We start from the raw sequence: 4,722 nt of genomic DNA, 5'->3' as shown, positions 1-4,722 counted from the left end.
TAGCTTCTCAGTGCTGTGCTTTAACCCGCTGCGCCACCAGGGAGGGCCTGTACCCTTTTATTTTAAAGCTTTATTTATGCATACAAGAACTAGGGTACAGGCCAGAGGTGTGGAGGGTGAGAAGATTCACCAGAGACAGAATAGTGGGGCACAGAACAGGTAGGTGTACTGAAATCCACTACTGAGGGGAGCGGCAGGTGAGGAAGGCAGGTCTGCTGTGCCGTGCGGGTCAGCTCCCTGGCCGGGGACCAAGCTCGTGCTGCAGTGACTGCGGACAGCTTCATGGTGCTGCGCTTTAACCCACTGCGCCACCAGGGAGGCCCTCATGTGGTCTGTACCCTTTTATGTAAGTCTCCTTTCCCTCTGCATGGATCCGTGACTCATCCGTAATGGTGAGGGAGCAAATGGCCATCTTTTTAATGACAGAATAGAGGTCCATTGGATGAATATGCCACCATTGTTTACCCTTCTCCTGTGATTTGCTTTAAATAAGTGCTCGTGACCCTTCTTTCCTTAGGGTAGCTCATCATCAACATCAACACCGACCACCAGAAACTCAAGCTGGAGGGAGCTGGTGCCTTGGAGATAAGAGAGGCGCTAGGCCAGAGGGAAGATGCCCCGCAAAACCCCTCTGTTCCCTCCCCTGGCTTGAGTCACTGCATAGAAGTTACCTCATTTTCATAGAAGATTCCATTTTAATTTCCTCCCAGGAGATCTCTTACCCTGTCTTATTCTTATTCAGTGCATTTTCCTTAGCTTCCTCCACCATGAAATGAGTTGGAGCCAATTAAGAGCCTTCTGCTTCCTCATCAGTGATATTTATGACTCTGGAAATATTTATGATGCATGGAGAGGGCTTGGGTCGCAGAGGAGACCAAGCTTTTCTGTCCTTGTAAATGGGATTTGTCTCCTGCTTGTTTTCACCAGGGCTGTAAAAAGGAAGAGTGCACACTCATATACATTAGGGGTGCCCCCCACCTTTGTATTCAGGCAGGAACTAATCTGCGATAAATGCTTTTTTATTACTGACTTTGGTGCTTGGAAGGAAGGAGGCATTTGGGCTTCTGGACACTCTGGTTGTGTCACCCCCTTTTTCTGAGCCTGCCCTCAAGTGCCCTGTGGAGCAGAGCTATCCTGTATCAGCTTAATCCACTGATAGAAATTCTGCATCTGTAAGAGGCTCAGAGGCCGCTGGAATTCACCTAAATGCCTTTCCATAAATAAGAAAGGGTCAGAGCTACTCAGGTTTCGGGAAAACTGCCAGGGAAGCAATCCTTTACTTTGAAATAGCAGCTTTCTTACCCCCACCCCACCCTGGGCGCCCTCAGCCTGTCTCCCAGGGAGCCCCTTCCCTACCGGGTGTCAGCCTCCACCGCGCCCCCTCTTTCCCAGGGCTGGCTCACCCCATCTCCAGACATCCCGCGCCAGGGGCTCTTCAAGCCTTGCTGACCAACGCTGTCTCTTCGCTGCTATTCAGGCACATTTAGGGAAGTAAACACCGGCATTGAGCGCTCACAGAAATAAAGGGCTTTCCTCTGACTGCCCTCTCTGCCCTTTGGGTCTGAGACCCCCCAGCCTGGGCAACCTCATGCCGCACCTGCCCTGCCTCCAGAAGACCTCCGCTGACTTCCCACCTGGCGCCAGGAGCCGCCTCCCAGCCCTGCTCACTGGGGCCCTGACTTAGCTATGTCCAGTCACCTCCCGCAACTCTGTCTTCTCCCTGCCTGTCCTTCTGCTGGCTCACGCACCCTAATGGGCTCATCGCCCCCACTGGTGTCTCCGCCACCCCTCACCCATCACCCTCCTGCCTGTCAGCTGCCCAGTGCCAACCTGTGTCCACAGCCTGCGGCCCCTCTCACCCCAGTCTGACTTCCAGGCACTGGCACTGAGTTCCACGCACCTCCCCCAGAAGGCAGGTTGAAAACCTGTCCTCGCAGCGTGTGGTGTCCACCCTGGCAGACTCTGAAAGGTTCCTCCACCAACCGTGAGTGGTGGGCGGTAAGGGTGGACACAAGGAGAGCCCAGCCACGCAGGGGCGCGGGATGAGGGTCCGCCCCTAACCGTGGCTGGCTCCCAGTGGTCAGCAGCTGGACCCGCTGCTGGGAAGGTCACAGAGAACAGGGTCAGCTGTCCGGTGGGGCGGTCAGCAAGGGCCCAGTCCAGGAACTCTCCCAAGCCACACAAGTCCGAATTGTCTTAGCCTGAGGTGGTTGTGCTCTCCCGGGAGATTTTGGAGGTGTTTTATGAAAACTGACACGATGACTGAGGGGTCTATTAGTATCAGCACCAGGAAATCAGAAATGATGAATGGCTTCTATGAGTAGGTTAGTCTCGTGCAGAGAATTGTCCTGACAGAAGCACCAAGGTTGAAAAACACGGGGTTCGCTCTTTGTCATCGCCATCCTCTCAAGAAGTCTTAAAAAAAAAAAGATTTATTTTTATGCACACAGAACTGGGGTACAGGCCAGAGGTGCAGGGGCAGTGAGAGGCTTCACCAGAGACAGAGTGGGGAGCAGAACAGGCAGATTGATGAAGTCCACTGCTGAGGGAGCAGCGGGCAGGTCGGGAGAGGGCTGCTGCACCCTGTGGGTCACCTCCGGGGCCGGGGATCGAACTCGCACTGAAGCAGCTGTGCCAGCTTGCAGAGCTGCATCCTAACCCGTTGTGCCACCAGTGAGGGGCCAAGAAATCTAAAACAACAACAGAAGGGCTTATCTTCGTCTGTTCCCCTCTTCACTGGATTTTGCCCAGTCCAGCTATTTGAAGTCCACACACATGAGGGGAATGACCCTCCTATCGTGGGAGCTAATGAGCACAGCGACTTAGTGTGGCCCGGGTCAGCACAGACAGAGGGCGAAGTCAGGTGTGCTGAGCTTACTCCAGGCTGCAGGCAGAACATCCTGAAAGTTGCTTTTTAAAATTGTAGCACAAAGATTAATGTTTCTGGTTAGAATACAAAATCTTGAACTGCATGGGACGTGAGTCCCTGCAAACTTGGCTGGGCTTAGGCATCAATGGGGTGCAGGGATCGTCCCCAAAGCAGACTGAGAATGAAAGACTGAGGGGTTGCTGGAGACAAACTGAACAGGCTCTTCTGGGGGAAGCAAGACAGGAGGAAAAACCGTCATTAGGAAACCTGAAGTCAAATCTTACCAATTCTTTCTCCTACTTCCCCTCCCTTTCTATTCTCAACCCCCCCCTTAGTCAAACCTTCCTCCCCAAATTCAGCAGACAAAACTGCTCTCTGCTCTCTCTCCCTGATCCCAGGGTCTTTGCTCAGGCTATTTTTCGTCTGTGAGTCAGCTCTGACCTGACTGAACCTTTTTTTTTTTTTTTAAAGATTTATTTATTTATTCATATAGAACTGGGGTACAGGCCAGAGATGTGGAGGGTGAGAGGCTTCACCAGAGCCAGAGAGGGGAGCAGAACAGGCAGATCGACGAAGTACACTGCTGAGGGGAGCAGCGGGCAGGTCAGGAGAGGTCTGCCGCGCCTTGTGGTCACCTCCAGGGCAGGCGGGGCTCGAACTCATGCAGAAGTGGCCTTTGCTTCTCAGTGCTGTGCTTTAACCCGCTGCGCCACCAGGGAGGGCCTGACTGAACTTTTTGTATTCCTCACTCCATCACTGACTGCCCTCAGCAAAGGTTCAGTGTTTCCTTATGCTTCCATAGCACCCTGCTCAGATCAGAAGATTTTGTTTAAAAATTAACTCAGTAAAAACGGGCTGAATACTGGCAATGCACCACACTCTTACCACCCCCGGGCCTTTGCACATGCTGCTCTCTCTACTCGGCATCATTCTTTTCTTTGATCTTTCATCTGGCTCCAGCTGAAACATTTTTTACCAGAAACACTTTCTCCTTTTTTATTTTCACCCACAGCCTCCTTGCGATCTGGGCTGCATCATGTCTGTGTCACCTGTCACTTGTGGCTATCCCTAGTTCAGAGCCCAGCCTGCAGTGGGGGGAGAAGACTCTTCTACTAGACCGTGTCAAGGAATAAAGGACTGTATGTTCCAGGGTGGACCCAGGTCCTGTAGCTCTGGCAGTTGGACATGTTGAAGGGCTCTCTCTCTTTTTTATAATATAAGTTTATTTTTATATCATTTTGTACATTTTTTTTCATCTCAATTGTAATCCCCATGGGTTTCCCATCACCAAATCACCTGTATGCCATCACCATAATCCCGTGCACTTCCCTCCCCACCCTCTGTTTTTGATTCCATTCCCCACTCCACCCCCACAAAATGTCTCTGGTATATGGCTGTTCATTATTCTTATTATTTTCTCGCCTGGTCCATTATACTCCTGCTATGAGCGAAACCATCCGGTATTTTTCTTTCTCTTTCTGGCTTACCTCACTAAGCATGATCTTTTCCAGTTCCATCCAAGTTGCTGCAAAAGACATGTGTTTCTCTTTTTCGGTTGCTGAGTAATATTCCATTGTGTATATGTACCACATCTTTTTTATCCAGTCATCTACTTTTAGGCATTTGGCCTGCTTCCATGTTTTTCCAATTGTAAATAAAGCAGCAATAAACATGGGGGTGCAGGTATCTTTTTGAATCAGAGTTTTTTGTGTCTTTTGGATAGATACCTAGGAGTGGGATTGCTGGGTCATAGGAAAACTCCATGTTTAGCAGTTTGAGGAACCTCCAAACAGTTTTCCATAGTGGTTGTACTAGTTTGCATTCCCACCAGCAGTGCAGGAGAGTTCCTTTTT

The sequence above is a fragment of the Condylura cristata genome, unplaced genomic scaffold (assembly GCF_000260355.1).
Source record: "Condylura cristata isolate star-nosed mole 26May11 unplaced genomic scaffold, ConCri1.0 scaffold00026, whole genome shotgun sequence".
NCBI classification, from domain to species: Eukaryota; Metazoa; Chordata; class Mammalia; order Eulipotyphla; family Talpidae; genus Condylura; species Condylura cristata.
This window is presented reverse-complemented; position numbering follows the sequence as displayed.